Genomic DNA, 17,376 nt, shown 5'->3' with positions numbered 1-17,376 from the left:
GCACTGAGTGCCTGCCTCCATTTCCCAGCTCTATTTCTATTCCATGATTTTCAGTGTCTTTTTCTGTCGGCCACACCCCACTCACAGCTCACAGTTTCAAGAGAGACTTCCCAGCCACTTCTAAATCTTGTGAATCAGGAGGAGTCTGATGTACCTCATAATTTTTAGCCAGACTCTCATCATGTTCCCCATCTTAATTATCATTGATTAGATTCACTTTCTCATTTTACTTTTCATCTGCAGCCGACCTCAAGGACAAGATTAAATTATTAGGTGGAATGATGAGGAATGTCTGCACTTCCTCTGCCCCCTGTGACATGGAGAACGCTTCTGCTAGCATTGGGTTTGCTCAACAGAATCCAAGCGATAACGCGCCCTTTCAGGTACTCGGCGATTAAGTAGGGCTCCCCTGAGCCCTTTCACGTGCAGTCACTACTGTTAGGTTAGGTCTAGTTGAGATGGCGACAAACATGCCCTGCTAGAGGGGAAACAAAGCCACATCCGGCTTATGAACCATTTTGTTGAGTCAGTTCTATGGCAACCCTTCTAATACCTGGTTCCTCTTCTGGGGAGCAGATGCAGAGCTGGTGGCTTTCTACTGTAAAAAGGCACATTTGACTGGCACCTGCTGAGAGCTGAATTGGTCTACTTTTAACCTAATTTATCAAGATGCACTTAATTTGCAAACTCAGAATGGCAAGCCACCTGTGACCCAACGACCAGAAAAGAGACCATACAATTTGTGCAAGCAGAGACCCTTCATGTTGGCAGCAGGCAGGATTCTTGTGGGTGATTTTTTTTCCCCCTGGGAAAAGACTTAACAAAGGACAAAATATATGATTTCTGCCTAATTTTATCTGCTTAAAAAGATTGAAACATCAGAGTACTTCACTCTTCACAAATACAAGGTCATCAGTTACCACATTTCAGTGAGTCAAAGTAACTGTCAATACAAAGGACTAACCAGGTTGAACAGAAAAGAGAACCCAGGGCTCCAGTATCACAATCTATTCCTTTTTTAATTTACTGAAGTGTCCCACTTTTTTCTCAAGTTTCCCCATGAAATATTTGAAGTCATGGACTGGAGAAAGTCCATGAGTTTGTGAATTAACTTGATAAACATTCTAAAACAGACAAAATAAAATTACATATTAGGTAATGGTTCTGATCCTATTATGGAACCTAGAGACAATCAATTTTACTATGAAATACATAAACAGTAGAATGAATAAACATGATGGTTTCTCTCCAATAGGAGTTCTTCTCCTTTGGAAATTATGTTGCCAGCCTTGCCCCAAATGTAGTATTTCTAATAAAACTCTCAGACTTTAGAATTAGTCCACCAGACTAATATGAATGATTGACTGTCATTTTGTTCTTAAGTCAATAAGCTATATAAATAGGGTTATTGAGTGCCGCCCTGTGTCTCCTCCCATACTTCGGCGTCAGATTCAGCAAAATAAAAAACGCAGATGCTGAACGATAAGCTGCCACTGGCTCAGATGGGTAGACCTCTGGCTGGTTTGGTCGTACGGGACTCGAGAACATCACAATACTCAAAACTGCATTCACACACTCTGACTTCTGGTTCTGCCTAAGCAATGCATTTGTTTTCTCAAGAAGACGGGTCTCCCTGACAGATTTTTTGCTTGTTTCATCTGACAATACCTGGAATGTCACGTGCTTTATCCTGACGGCACAGCATTTCATCCAACCAGCCTTCCATCTGAGAAGGTCTAATTTCCACCTTGTTCTTAGAGCAAGTGCTTGTTAAGAACTAACCTAAACATTTCTTGAGTTATCAGGGAGTCAAAAATGTTACAGAGAAAGTCATATGGAAGAATGGGAACTATGCGTAGAACACAACGAGATCTGTTTTACAACTGCTGTACACTGTAATTATCTCCCATCTTGACTTTAAAAAATCCGATAGAGAATTCACTTCCACTGGCTTTCACGGGAGGTCTGTAATCTTCATCCTTTGAAGGCCAGCCGGATTTCCTCATGGGAAACATTGACATGGGTGACAGATAAAAACATCTGCCCAAATCAAAGCCACTATCGAGAACCGAGTGAATATTCCAGAGACTTACCGGGCAGAGAGAGCTCTGCCCTGCATCGGAATTAGCAAGGCCAGTAGGCGAAGTGGCCATTACCCTGACCGTAGATGATTACTGGAGTGGGTCATGAGGCATGCGTGTGAGTCATTGCCAAGAGATCGAGGATGGAGGGAGAGCTTTGAGTTTTAGAGAGGGAATGACTTGGGATGGCTTCATGGAAGAGGAGGACCCAAAAGGGGGCTCGAGGGACTGGTGAGATTTTTTTTTTAGGGAAGGAGGAATACTTGGTGGGGAAGAAGATTATGAGCAAACAAAAGGATACGCTGCATCCTAGTAGGATTTCTACTTAAAACAGTCGGGGAGCAGGGATCAAAGCAGAAAATGCTGGGTTCCAGGCCTGGAAGAATTGGGCCTGTGCCTGAGAAGACTCCAAGTGGAATAAGACTCTGGAATCAGGCTGCTGCCCAGGTGGTTCCCAGCGTTAGAGACGTGTGTACAGTAAACCACACGCCACTGCTGAGAACAGTTTCCCCTCTATGTAGCAAAAATCCCTCCATTAGAGAAGGATTCCTTTGGATAAGGTATCATGATAGGCATGGAGTCCCCTTAGAATACTCCGAGGAGTATCAGCATCTTAAAGCCATCAGGATGGGATGCGAACTCACTCACCAGCTGTCTACTCGGGGGCACAGCCTCTAGCAAGTAGGCCGAGGCGAGGGAGGCACAGAGAGTGAGAGAGACCAGGAAAAGCACGAAGGGCGAGTTCACTTAACACAAAATTTTGCCAGGGACTTTTGTAAAATAAGAAAGGGTGAGGAGAGAGGCTTTTCCAAGACATTTACCTGTCACCAAATGTGGCCATCACCGGAGAAGATAATAAAGGTTATAGTTGGCTGGTCTCCCTGGCGCCAAAGGAGTAAATGCAACCATTGCAATCAAATCTACTTTTGAATCCACACAAATTAGCACAGGGGAGGGTTAATACCAAACTCTCAGTGACTGACAAATCCACTCTCCCTTCAGGCCACAAGGTACCGAGGCATTTTTAATGGCTTACTGCCAAACGCTGATATTTTTAAATCTCTGTCTAACCTTCCCTCTAGCTCCCCCACCCCACCCCTTAACAAGGGCATCTGAGGAACACGGTTTCCTTGAAAAGATTATGATTTTATCCTGAAGTCTTCTTTCTGATAGTTTTTCTGCATTCTAAGGTAAATAGTCATGTCCCAGAAACATGAAACTCTGAAAAGCCCGAGACAGCGTTAATACTGGATTTTTCAGAGTAAGCAGTGATGTATCTTTGTCAAGTCAGCAGAGGCGCTGGTAACAGGGGAGAGGAACGTTGCTAATTATCTTCTAACCTCTACTCTCATTGCATGAAAATGAAGTTGGGATGGGACTAGAGAGGAGCAGCAAAACATTTATGCCGCCCTGGCCTCCCGTTTTTCACCATAAACGGCAAGAAGGAAGGACGGCGCACACGGTCTCAGGTGTTAGATGAGCAGCCACTGACGCCCTCCCGTCCTCCAGGCAGACCCGAGCCCCGACCACAGCACTGCCGCTGGAGGCTCGCTCTGCGCAACCCCGGCTTCCTAAAGTGGGGCTTCACTGCTGATTTCAACTGCTCATCCTCGCCCCGCCGGGCCTGGCCCAGGGGTTGAGCGTCGACCTAGGATCCTAAGAGATCATGGTTCGATTCCCGGTCAGGGCACATGCCCGGGTTGTGGGCTCAGTTGGGGGGGGGTGCATGCAGGAGGCAGCTGATCAATGACAACTCTCTCATCATTGATGTTTCTATTTTCCTCTCTCTGAAATCAATAAAGATATATTTTTAAAAAATAAATAAATTTCTCATTTTCAACACAGTTGGCGCTCTGGATTTCAGAAGCACATTAAAAACTGAGTAGGTGTTCTAGGTAATTGAGATAACGAATTGGAAGTGTCGTGATAGGAGAACACAGAGAGGATCAGGCCTGTGGTGTAAGAGAGGGGGAAGCAAGCCTTCCTGCCCAAGACCCCACTCCTGGAGATTGCTTGAACCAGAAATAAACAAAGGATTGCCAGGGAAATGGCTTCCAGGAGTGAGGTGCCCACCCCTCCAACCAGCCACAAAATGGGGTTGCATAGAGGATACTTTCCTTTCTTCCTGTCCACTGACAGTGCGAGTGTCTCCTCCCCAGGGAGGCGACTCAGCTTCCCAGCCCTCAGCCCTCCCTGCAGTTCCTAGGAGAAGGTCACAGGAGGGAAAGGAGCCAGCTGTCTGGAGAATGGTTTGGAGGGTCGGATCCTACCTGGATATGCCCAAGAAAGACACCTCTGCGTCTCTTGCTTCCAACAAGGGCTCTCTCAAAGGTTGACATCACTATTATAACACTGTATGAGAGCATATAAACCTGTCGTAGGCTGTATAATGGTCCCTAAAGATATCAGGCCCTGTCCGTGGAACCGAAGAACGTTACCTTATTTGAAAAAAAGGATCTTTACAGATATGGTTAAGGTTCTTGAGATGGGGAGTTATCCTGGATTATCTGGGTGGTCCCTAAATGCAATCGCAGTTGTCCTTATGAGAGAGGTAAAGGGAAATTTGACACACGCAAGAGGAGGAAATAAACTGCAGAGGCAGAGGTTGGTGTGATGTGGCCGCAAGTCGAGCTGGAGGAGATAGGAGCAGATCCTCCCTGAGAGCCCAGAGCTTCTGGACGGAGCGCCGTCTTGCCGACAGCCTGACTGCAGCCAGTGATGCTGACTGGGGGCTTCTGGCCTTAGAACTGTGAGAAGATAAATTCTGTTCTTTTTAAGCCACCAAATTTGTAGTAATTTGTTAAAATAGCCATAGGGAACTAATGCAATACCTAAGCATTGGAGAGAAAGCAGGAAAATGGAATATTTTAAGGATGGAAAATGCTGTAGATTGAATGATGTTCTCCTTACATTCATATGTTTAAGCCTTAACCCCCAGTGTGACTGTATCTGGAGACAGGGCCTTTAGAGAATTAAGGTTAAATAAGGTCAGGTCATAAGAGTAGGCCCTAATCCAGTAGGATTAGTGGCCTTAAAAGAAGAGAAAGAGAAGGATCTCTGTCTTTCTCTCTGCACATTCACAGAGAAAAGGCCATGAGCACACAGCAAGAAGGTGTCATGTGCAAGGCAAGGAGAGAGCCTCAGGAGAAGCCAGTCCACGGCCTTCAGAACCGAGAAAATCAGTTTCTGTTGAAGCCATCCAGTCTGTAGTGTTTATTATGGCAGCTCAAGCAGGCTAACAGAGAAAGTGAATAAAGAAGACCCCCTTGAAGAGTTAGGCTCTTCAAGGAGATAAGACCAGGATGACCCCACCCCCCTGGACCTCAGTCTCCACTCTTAGACTAGGAGTTTACACTAGTTCAGGGGCACCCTCGCTGGTGGTGAGGAAGGAGAGGACATTCCAGGCAGGAGATCAGCTGGAGCAAAGTCCAGGCCCACAGTAGCATTTCCAAAAAGCGTCCCCTACAAGCTGAGGAGAGAGAGCTGCTTTCATGTGCTTCGTGTTCCAACTGGGTAACACAGTGTCTAATCAGACACAGGCGTGATACCTTAGCCCGTGGGAGCGAAGCTGGCTACCTGCAGGCTGACTTGTCACTGTCACTCACAACTGATTGTTGCTGATGTAACTCAAGTCAAGTGTGACCATGGTGGGCAAACTTGGGGGAGATGGAGGGAAATAAAAAATTTAAAACATGTTTAGAGGCTTGTTTCCAGCCCCAGACAGCATTTGATGTGGGCAGGGGCCAGATTAGCCCTGTCATCCAGATAACAACAAAAAGAAAGCGGAGAAGACTGCAGGGGGCCTTTGGCTGTGGCTCAGAAGATATTCTTCGGTTGCTTTTTGCCTCAGAAGTGTCCCTTCCCACACCAATGCCGGGCACAGTGAAATCAGCCTTCCCAGTATGCAGAGGGCAAATCAAAGAAGAGGCCAGAGGGTTCACTGAGACCCTGAGTGCTGTGAGGGGCCTTGTAAATGTCCTTCCGGAAGGTGATTGGTGAAGGGACAGTCAGGGTTTAAAGGCGACGCCCAGCCAAAGGAAAGGGAGATACTTGAAGGGCAGCTGGGGAAATGAAAGATCTGTTATGGCTGACACGGGCCCCACCCACCTGCCCCAGGGGCTGAGGGTTCAATGCCACAAGGTCCTTGTTAGGCATTTGATGTCCAACCATTGCATTGTGGGAAGTCCCACCCTAGGCTACTTGTCATCTCACTGGCCCCCTAACTATTTATGGGACCACCCTGAGCTCTTTATAGGACCCAGAGTCATGCAACACGAATGTAATACAAACAGGTGAAGGAGAAAGTGTAGCCCAAGAGAGGATACCAAGTGTCATACCAGATGAGGCCCAACTGCCACATGGCAGTCGTGGTGGCTGCAGCAGGGGCAGGGCAAACCCTTTGCTTGTGACAGTGGACAGGAAATGCGCCCAGGACAGGGAGCCTGGGGTCCCAGGAGCCATCTAGAGAGTTGAGAAAGATCTAAATAACCAAAGTCTTCAATCGGACAGGAGGGGCAGAACTGTGACTGACCATCATGGCTAAAACAGTCTGTCAGTGTCATCACCTACCAGAGAACACAGGGCAGAGAATGTGTTCCAGTCCCTCCCACTGAAACCCAGAGCCCTGCCTCAAAGCCCTGGCCCGCTCTCAACCTTCACAAGGTAGTTTACACCTGTCTCAGTTCCTTCTAAGTCTTGCAGGAGCTTCTCTGCTCCAAGCCAACTGCTGCCTCCCCTGCGAAGCCTGTGTTAGAATCAGTTGTTATCTCCTTTTGGGCCCCATCACACTTTGCACAGCAGCTGTCCCATGGTGTCATAACCACATCGATCCTCCTGATGTGACAGCACAGTCCTCAGACCCGACTCCCAGCCAGGCACAGAGCTGTTGTTGAATGAAGGGGATGATGAAGGAATCAATGGATTAAGAGTAGACACTAAGATTAATACTCACCAAAGAAGAATTTTTTTATTAGTCTACACATATTAAGGCACCAAGAAGTTACAACATCTCAGGAGTCTTGACTGGGTGCAAGAGATGCCATAATTCTGAAAAAGCATTTTTGAGGGGAAAAAAGTGAGCTGCTATGCATGTCTCCAATGAACTGAAAGAATATTTGACTAATAGGACAAAAGCTTTTGAAATATATTCATGCATATACTTGCAAATATTTCCATGGATCCGGATTGCCTTCCATGTTTACACATTTTTATGCTTTACCTTTTAAAGGAATATAACCCTGTAGGAACTTATTATTGTTTGCTAAATAAGACAGAGCCATTACAGCTTTTAAAATGTCGTTGGTTTAATAAAGGACAGGAATGTGCTTTGGAGCCTGTAAGCACTTAGAGTTCTGAACAAGCCTAAACAAACACTTTTAATCAGCGTTAGTGTTTTATGAAATTTTTAATCTGCCACTTAAGAGACACTAATGTACAAGTTGGCAAAAAAACAACAACACCCAAGCCTGTCACCTTCACCATACATTATCTAAATGAGCTAAATCAAATGTGTTTCAAATGCCCTACCCCGCTGCTGCATGAACACACAATAAGGCAGCATGTTGGCAGTAACTGATTTTATGTCCTAAATGGGGACATTGACCACTTCTAGGATAGCCAAATAGTACCAAGAATAATAACATATAAATTATTCACAATAACAAAGAGGAACAACACATAAAAACTGACTATATTGGCTCCTGGTTGAAAGCAAAAATTGCATTTTAGGCTATCCAAATAGTTTTAAATGTGATTTTAGTTTACTAGCTTTCTATGGTAAAAATATAGACACATAGCCATGAGTTGCACATAGCACCCCATTATCTCATCCAACACTGCAGCTGTCACCAGTCACAGGACACTTGATCCACAGACAAGTAAAGGTTTAAAGAGCCAAGTTCTAACCACAGACAGGAGTGCACCCAACAGGGCATCGAAAAGAATTTCCACTTGTGCCATCTTGGGCATCTTGGCATTCTCAGCATACTCTGACCTGATTGTCCAGATGCCAGATCTGAGAATGACAGTGAGGGGTTCTGGACTCTCTTTTCTATGTTAAGTGTGGGGCTCTCTTTATTTCATGAGTTTCATAGTTCCCAAAGCAAGGAACAAATTCTATGTGAACATGCTGCCTGTATATTAAGGCTTTATGTCCATAGTTGTGTGTGTGCAGGCATAGCCGTGTGTGAGAGGGAGAGAGAGAAAAAAGAATGCCTGACGGACTAAGACAGACAGGTGATCAGAGACAGAGAGAAAGCATGTAAGTCATCTGCTTGAAAAGCGGTTGAGTAGTACACAATATTACAAAGCGTACATTGATTTTTCAAAAGGAGACAACAAAGAAAGAGCAACCTAAATGAGTGGAAATCATACAGAAAGCACAAACCTGAGAAAAGAGAGGAGAAGCTACAAGTGAAAGTAAGAGTAACTTAATAGGAAAGAAAACAAGTCGACCACAAGTAGCACTGTCCCTAGGGTGTGTACTGAGCAAATAGTTTTCACAGGGTCCCTGACTATATAAACAATTTTATTTTTTAAATGTTTTACAAAATTCATGGGTCTGCATGAGAAAAAATGATTTATCAATGAAGATTTAGAATAATGGGTAGAGAAGAGGAATTTTCACATTTGTTCATTGTCAGTCAGTGTAGGTGAAGATCATTCATAGTGTCTAGGCACCATCGTTTCCCGTGCAAGTGCCAGAACCTTCTGTGTTCTTTGCTGTTAGATGTGCCAATTTCACCTTTCCCACTGGGAGAAAGGGTAACAACGTTGTACTTAACACTCACAACGCAGCGGTTCTTCAGAACATGTGTATATTGAAACAACATAAACCTTGCCTCTGCTTTTACCTACACTATTTATTTAAGGCTGGTTATACAATCACTCTCGATGCCTCATTACCCATCCTGCCACCATGAATCCCAACTTCCAATGAGTCTCTCAGTGGTTTCGGAGATGATCACAAGGGCAAGCCCTACCCAGAGCATGGAGGGTAATGCGAATGTTAATTCACTTTCTGATTATGTGAAAGGCACTGTTTGAAATTTTCTAGAATAAACATAGAACAGCACATTTTCCGATCATATCTTCTCTAGAACTCCTTCAGGTAGTCACTGAACTCCTATAATGTGATTTCTTTCAGCACTGACAGCACCTCTGCCTTCCACAAACCCCATCAGGGAAAGAAGAGTTAACAAACAAGAGAGGTCCCATCATGCAAGGAATGTCCGTCTCTCACCAGCATGGCTAAACATGGGGTTCAACGCCAACACTAGACAGGCCCCTGGACAGTGCCTCAGTCGGGAAGGGCATCAGCCTGGCATTCACAGGGCCCTGCTCAGAAGCTCTCTGAGGAGAAGGGCTGCTTAGGGAGGGAGATTGACCATCCTGGTGCCAGTGACAGATGGTGAGCAGGGTAAAAGATGTATGGTGCCACTTTTGCTGCCCTGGGGCACTACAGACCAGAGGCTGCCATGTAATGGAATGTGGAGGGGTGATAGCCGGCACATGGACCAAGGGTTGGCAGTGGGCCATGGGTACTCCAGAGCCCAGAACTTGTGTTTTCTACCTGAGGGTCATCAAAATCAGTATGTCTGCACTTGAACGGTAGCTCAATCTCATGAAATCTCAACAAGGAATGACTGGGCTATACTGGGGAGCAATTGCTTGTCAGGCTACCCTCCTGGAATCAAGGCCAGACCAAAGGCCCCAGAATGATCTCATAGATATGAGTCCTGGAGTGCTTTAGGGCATCTGGTTGACCCCACTGGTAGAGAAGAGTAGAAATCATAGAGCACCCCAAAGGAGAGAAATGGGAACCAGGGTCCCCAAGGATATTGGTCCTGGGACTCCGCCCAGATAAGACTGCCACCCCAGTTGTTCCCAGGTACCTGAGGGAACTTTGAAAATGTTGAGGAAAGTACTCCAAAATGTGGGAGGCCCTGAGATGTAGGGCCTGGGACAGGCACCCTCGAGTCCAAAGGTTATACTGATGTCAAGGATGACCAGCAACATTAGTTACTAACTGGAAGAGTTGTGGAGAAATCTGAGACATGGGGCAGTTAAGCAAAATGTCCCAGATGCAGCTTCTAAGTGGTGGAGTCTGATTTGAAGCCATATGGTCTGTGTTCCCCACTGTGAAAATATCTAAAAAGATTATAGACTTTATATTCAGACAGACTTAGGTTTGACTCACCGCCCTGACAATACCACTATGTAACCTTGGGATCAAGCACAGATGAGTATGTACTTATTTCATAGGATTGTTTTGCAGGGATCAGCTAACTTTTTGTATCAAAGAACAGATGATAAATTCTTTAGGCAGTTCATACAGTCTCTGTTGCAACTAGTTAATTCTGTGGTGTGAAAGTAGCTATAGACAATGCATAAATGAATGGGCGTTGCTGTGTTCCAATAAAACTCCATACAAAAGCAGATGGTGGGCTGGATTTGGCCACAGGCCTTATTAGTTTGCCAACAACTTGTTTGAGTATTAATTCAGAAAATGCCAATAAAAGCTTTATAATAGTTACCTGTACTTAGTAAATATTCAATAACTATTAGCTATTATTATTATACCAACAAAATGACTACATTTTAAAATGGTTGGTTTAAGGTTCTAGTGTGCCTGCCACTTTTTAAAATTCTTGGTATTGTTATTTTGCAGTTACAGTATACATACTTGAGGGGAAATAATGGGTGAATTAATGTTTCATTACTTCAATTTTTCCTCATTATTATTTTTCAAAACCCTTTTAGAGTTAATTTTCATCTGAAACTGTCTTTGAAATGTATGAGTCAGAAGGAGCTGGCATCAGTTAAGTGTAGCTTTACTATGTATTTAAGATGAAAGTTTCCATTCATTCATAATTCTATTTTAGTAATATTAAGAAAATAGTGGGAATTTTGGATGCTGCAAATCAATTTTTTCTTTGGAACCTACATTTTAAGAATATATGTAATGCATAAATAATCAGCTCTGTCATCATCCATTGTGATTCCCATAACCATTTATGGTATTGTTTATTTGGAATCTACGCTGTCCTTTCCTGCAATCCTTTTCTGAATAGTTTTTCTTAACTTTGGGAGATAATCCCTTCCCCCATTCCATTCATGTAGTTTAAAACTGCTACCATCAATGTCAACTGGTCTTGGGGGTGAGCACTAGACCCCAGGTGTGAGCTGTGAAGGTTGGTTGCTTCTGCTGGTCTTATTTCCAGCTGTTGGGAGGACGTTTGTTAGCTAGAAGGGAACTGAGTAGAGAACAGCAGAGGCCAGGGGTAGGGAGACAGAGGCTTGTGATGATTGAGTTTTCATCAGCATTACCCCCAAAAACCTCCCAAAATTCTCTTATGGTTTGGTTATGAGAGATAATGAATTCCTCCTTTGCCTAAGCACATTTCTGTTGATCTTGGACTATGACATCACCCTTGGGTGATTCGAATCATCCCACTTGGCTTATCCCAAGAGAAACTTTACTGCCTGCCACTCACCAGATGTGTAGCTTTGATATCATAGAAAGTAACTTCCAAAGACTAAAGCTCATTCAAGGGTACTTCTTTCATCCAGAACAACAGATGGAACCAACTAAGTCAAGAAGACACTGACTTAAAATGACTGAGCAGAGTTTTACATTTCTTTCTTTTTTTAATCTTTGCCCAAAGATATGTTTTTTAAAAATTGGTTTTAGAGAGAGAGGAAGAAGGAGAGAGAAAAACATCAATGTGAGAGAGAAACATCAATCAGATGCCTCACCTATGCACCCTGACCAGGGATTGAACCCATTTACCTAGGTATTTGCCCTGACCGGAAATCAAACCCACAACCTTTTGGTGAACAGGATGATGCTCCAACCAACTGAGCTACCCAGACAAGGCTGCATTTATTTTTTTATAACTAATACAGTTGGGAATATTGTGTCCAACTTGGGTGGGTTGGGGCAGGAGGAAAACTTCAAGCTGATATTATTGGGTTAAGAGAAATTATGGACTATCTTATAGGCTTGTACTCTAGGTTTTGTACTAAAACATAATTTTAGGAAAACGTAGTAAAAAAGGAGCAACAGACTTTCCTGGTTCAGTTTTTGCTTTTTGGTGTTTTCCTAGTTCTTCCCTGGTTTCTTGGGATTCATCATACGGGCATTTGGTAAGTAAATAGATATGGTTACACACTGGCACAATGATCCCAGTTCTCTCTGTATTCTCCTGTATTACACAGCTTGGGTAACCATAACAAAATACTGTAGACTGCGTAGCTTAAACAACAGAAATTTATTTTCTCATAGTTTTGGGGGCTGGAAGTCTGAGATCAGGGTGCCAGTATTGTTAGATTCTCATGAGAACTCTTCCTGGCTTGCCTTCTCACAGTGAGGAGAGAGACAGAGAATAAGCTGTCTGGTGTCCCTTTGTAGAAGGGCACTAATCCCATCAGGAGAGCTCCACCCTCATGGCCTCATCTGAAACTCTCTCTCAAAGGCCCCACCTCCAAATGCCATTACGTTGGTTAGGGCTTCAACATATAAATTTGGTGGAGACACACAATTTAGTCCATTGCATTGCCTTAGCAGATTGTTGCTTTTTCAAGATTAGCCTATTAGTTGTTCTAAAAAAGTGAGAAGAATCAGCTACCCAAATATTTTCATCTGCTGTTCAAGCAGCGGAGTGTGAGGCAATGAACAAGGCCTCTTGGAGCCAGAGATCTGGGTTCAAGCCCTGCCTGGACTATTTACTTAAGTAGGTTACTTAAGTTTTTTGAGCCTCAGTTTCCTCTTTTATAAAATTGAAATAATAAGATTATCTGCTTCACAGGAATGCACAAGATAACATATGTGGACATTCTGAAGAGGTGGGGATTGGGATCATTTTGGAAGGAGGGCTCCTACAGGAAGGAAAGAAGACATTGATGGTATTCTAAAGGAAGATTAAATTAGATATTTAGGGACTAGAACAAAGGGATCTGTCAGCAGTGAGGATTAGGTTGGTGCTGAGGAAGAGCCCCAAAAGAATATAGAAGAAAAAGAAGTTGAGGGTCATCTAAGTTCAGCTTCACAGTGTTCTAAAAACCAGCTCTGGATACTGGACTCCTGGCTCTCCAAAAAATTCATTATGCTCCCTCCCTTTTTCCTTTGACCCAAAGGAAGGCAAGAATCCCCGTGACACCTTCTAATAATCAGGGCCTCTGGGGCAGGAGAAAGGGAGCAGAATTAGAGGGTCCTGTTTGGCTGAAGCCCATCACCACCACCGCCACGCGTGACCCAGAAAATTAGCAAGCCATGCTCCTGGCCAGCTGCAGTCTGCCAAGCTCTGGAGCAGACGCTGCCGACCTGGGGTTTTCTCTGAGGCACTGTTGTAACTCTCCGCCAGGAAGTGCCTTTGGAAGGCAAAGAAACAGAGACCAGACACCTAACTTTACAAAAACTAACAAGTGTCTAATCTTCCCAGTGGCTTGCTTGTACAGCTGTAGCAGTTGCTTGTGACATCTCCTTTACCCATATGCTCGCCAACTGTAACACTCAAGGAATACACTCTTTCATAAGGGGACAGAGGGAACCCAACACCACCAGGAGTTTTCCCAAAAGTGATTTGAGAATGCCTTTCCTCTCAATTTTCCTTGAGCCAACTACATTCATCTTACTAATATTCTTCTGTCAGAGACTGTGAATTTCAGACGACAAAACTCTATTTTCCAGAATCTTCCACGTTGTAACTGCCTATTAATTACCTCTGCTTGTCAGCCGGCCCCCCACACAGGGTTTAAATGTTTAGTCTGCAGTTTGTATAATCAATCTCCTGCTTCATTCTCTCCAGAATTACGCAGCTCAGAAGGCACCACCACAAAGTCTGGGCTTTTCATTTTCTTATAATAATGCATTATCAGGTCTGTGTTCCTTAAGGCTTGCTCAGGGTTGTAGATGAAACTTTATGCAATCCTTGCCCTTTAAGCAAATGCCCAATCTTACACCTACTTCTCAGGTTCTTGGGTCAGAGGCCAGGTGAGTGGGTTCTGGGAGCAGTGAATAGGAGAAGCCATCTGTGTTTCCATTGTGCATGCAGATGGTGTTTCCACACATCCTGAGGCAAGAAGACTTCGCCACCCCACTTTCAAAACTGGCTCTGTCCAAGTTGGAATAGTAATGAGTTTCAAGAAGTCCTCACATGGCCTTGCACACTTACCTGCCAGGCCTAGACTTGTGTCAGACTTGGATCAATGGAGCCAGGAAGGGCAGGTCTATCCAGTGGGAATGGACCCTTGGCTGCAAGGTGAAAGCAGAAAGGGAAAGGCCAAGAGGGCTCGGAGGCAAAGGTGGATTCAGAGATGGTTACCTTGTCAGAACAAGTCTCTTATGGTGTGTGGTGACTCTCCTGTCCCCAAGGGTCAAGGCCTTCTGGAATCCAACACACTAGCTATTTCCAGTGCTATCTCCAATTATTCATCATCCTGAAACTTCATTTCAGCCAGATTGGCTTACTCATCTCACTCTCATGCACATGGATCTCTCACCACCTCCGTAATTCTGCTCATGCCTTCTCCTGCCTGGAATGCCCCCTTTTAATACTCGAATCTACCTCCTCCAGAGAGATTTCCCTTTTCTGTCAGCCTCAAAGGGTCTTTTACCTCTCTGAGACAATTCTATACATTCCATTTATAAAGCTACCATCTCTGCCTCTCTTCTGTTGTTACCTTCAAGGGTCATTCACATCTTTCATGGTTACTTAACTTTGCATTGTTGATGTGGTTTATTTACAGATATAAGTTCCTTGAAAGTAAGGATCTTCCATATGATCCTCACATCTCTCAGGCCATCGACAATGATCCTCAATGAATGTCTTTACTTGATTCAGTTCATTCACTATATCAGACTCAGTTTACTGAGTCTTTGCCTTCCCAGCAAAAGTCAGAGTAAGAGTCAGTGGAACAGTGATTCAGCCCCTTCAGCAACAACACTTAGTTCATTTATTACACTATGATTTTAGGGTTTGCATTTGTTTTCTTACCCCAGCATTCTGACTGTATGCCCGCTACCGGCATGTGCATTGTAAATTGTTTTGTGTTTTTGAGTGTGTGTGCGTGTGTATGTGTGTGTTGCTAGAATCAGAGCCAACTTGCTCTCTACTCTCTGTGAAAAGGGGAATTAGTCATGGCTACTGAAAACCGGAGAACATATTCAAAGTAAATATCTCTGCATGAGATTGCTTTCGCTCAAAATCTGAATACCCACATGAGACTGAATTTGTAAATATTTACTGTAACTTATGGTAAAAAAGTATATATTGGCTTCCTAAGCTCTATTTCTGCCAAAATATCTCTTTGTTGCATGCCTACCCAGTATTCTGACCTGTGCCTGGCAACATACACTGTCTTAGGTTAACCTTATGGCATCAGTAAAACTTAAGTGTACTTATATGTAGTGTGCAGGAATAAAAAGAAAAAAAGGAGAAAGAGAGAGAGAAGGAGAGAAAATAGAAGAAACCTGGAAAAACTTAAAAGGCAACATAACTAATGACAAAAGTGTGGTAGGATAGTAAGAAGCTAGGGAAATTCCTGGGCAAGTGGAATGGGGAAACTGAGACAAGAAAATTAAACAAGGCCAAACAGTTTGGGCAGCTTGCAGCCAGCCTGTGAATCATAAGAACTTATCTTCCCCAACCAAGGCTATTTGAGGGTAAATGGTTTATACCTCTCCTGCCTAACCAGAAAATATGTAGCTTAAATCACCCTTTCCTGGGAAAATAGAAAATAAAGACCCAATTAGTGCCATTTGTGCCAGCTAATCCCAAGGACAGATGAAGTCTGGGGGACAAATAACAAAAAAAACCCAAAAGCATTTGGATGGTATCACCTGATGGGGGAATGTGGCAGGATAAATAGCTGCTAGGATAGGAGGAGGGGAAGGAGGGAAAGGGGGGGGGGAGTTTATCTCATCCACTAAACAAAGAAGTCAGCCATCTGGGGACCAGCCAAAATGAAATTGCCAGATATTCTCATAAATTCTTGGAAGAGTGGCAACAATGTAAAAGGGGAACCTTGAAACCTATAGAGGGGAAAGCATAAAACCCTTGAACCCCCACCAGGCAGTGCACTCAGACTAGCTGAGTTGCCCACTTGTGCTTTGTGCCAAGTGTATTCTTAATAAATTCCCTTGTTTGCTTCAACACTGCTTTCTGTCACTCATCTGAAGTTTTTCTTGGGAATGTGACAAGAGCTGAGGGAAGAGCCAAGACCCCTCAGACATCGGCAGCTGTCCAGTAACAAAAGTATTATTTCCAATGATATTTGAAGTCCACTATATGAGTTAAACAAAATATCATCCTAACAAGTACAAAAATTTTATAAAAAGTTGGGCAAGGATGACTGATCCCCAAAGCTGACAGGTTCACAGCTTGCACAGGCTTCACTCTGCTTACAAGTATGCCCACCATCCCCACCACAGTTCAGGGCCACATACCCACATTCTCAGCAGGAAGATAACAGCAGAACTGAAATTCTTACAGAGGCCACACTATCCAGAGGCCAGTTGCTCACTGTCCCTTTAGTCTCTGGTTCCTGAGCCCAAGCGTACAATCTATATTTTCATGTTGAATCAACTTGAATTTAGAACTTGGCATTTTTTTTAGTTCCCCAAAGAAATCCACTAACACAAAACCATAACAAGCAACATTACATCTACTGAAGGTGTTCTAGACTAGTGGGGGAGAGTTAGGTAGGTTATGCTGCATATCTCACAGCAGCAATTTACCCCATTAAGTACTTCTGTTCCCCCTGAAGGCTGTTCCTTGGCCACCTACCAGTGAGAATTATCCTCTCTGCTCTTCTCCCAGAAGAGCTCACCTCCTGCTATAGGCACCTCCAGCACAAGGCTTATGCCAAAGAAGGGACTGAAGAGGAGTCCCCTGCCCTAACCCTTACCCTTCCAAGATGATTGGCCTGCATTAATCTAAATGCTTTCTGTCAGATGGAATGTTAGTCCATAAGGAGATATTTGGGGCCTTAATCTTTCTGCAAAAAATCAGACAGCCCAGAATCTTCTTCCCATCTCTCCCCTAGGTATCCTCAGTAGGACTTAAAGTCAACTAAGCCCAGCCTCTAGAATAAGGCAGAGGCCTGTGCCAGAGGGAGATAAATATGGAGAAGGATTTCCTTGGGCACCCTTCCTTCCCCAGGCCTCCTTGTACTTTGTACAAGGGGCTCAGGAGCTCCCACTGACTTCTCAAATTGCCCCATGCTTTCAAATCTTCAAATGCATCTTTCCTGTTTTCCCATCCTCTCCATCAGCAATCCTTCCTTTAAAAAAAAA

The sequence above is a fragment of the Miniopterus schreibersii genome, assembly GCF_964146895.1.
Source record: "Miniopterus schreibersii genome assembly, chromosome: 13".
Classification (NCBI taxonomy): Eukaryota; Metazoa; Chordata; class Mammalia; order Chiroptera; family Miniopteridae; genus Miniopterus; species Miniopterus schreibersii.
Note: the sequence above shows the minus strand (reverse complement) of the source record.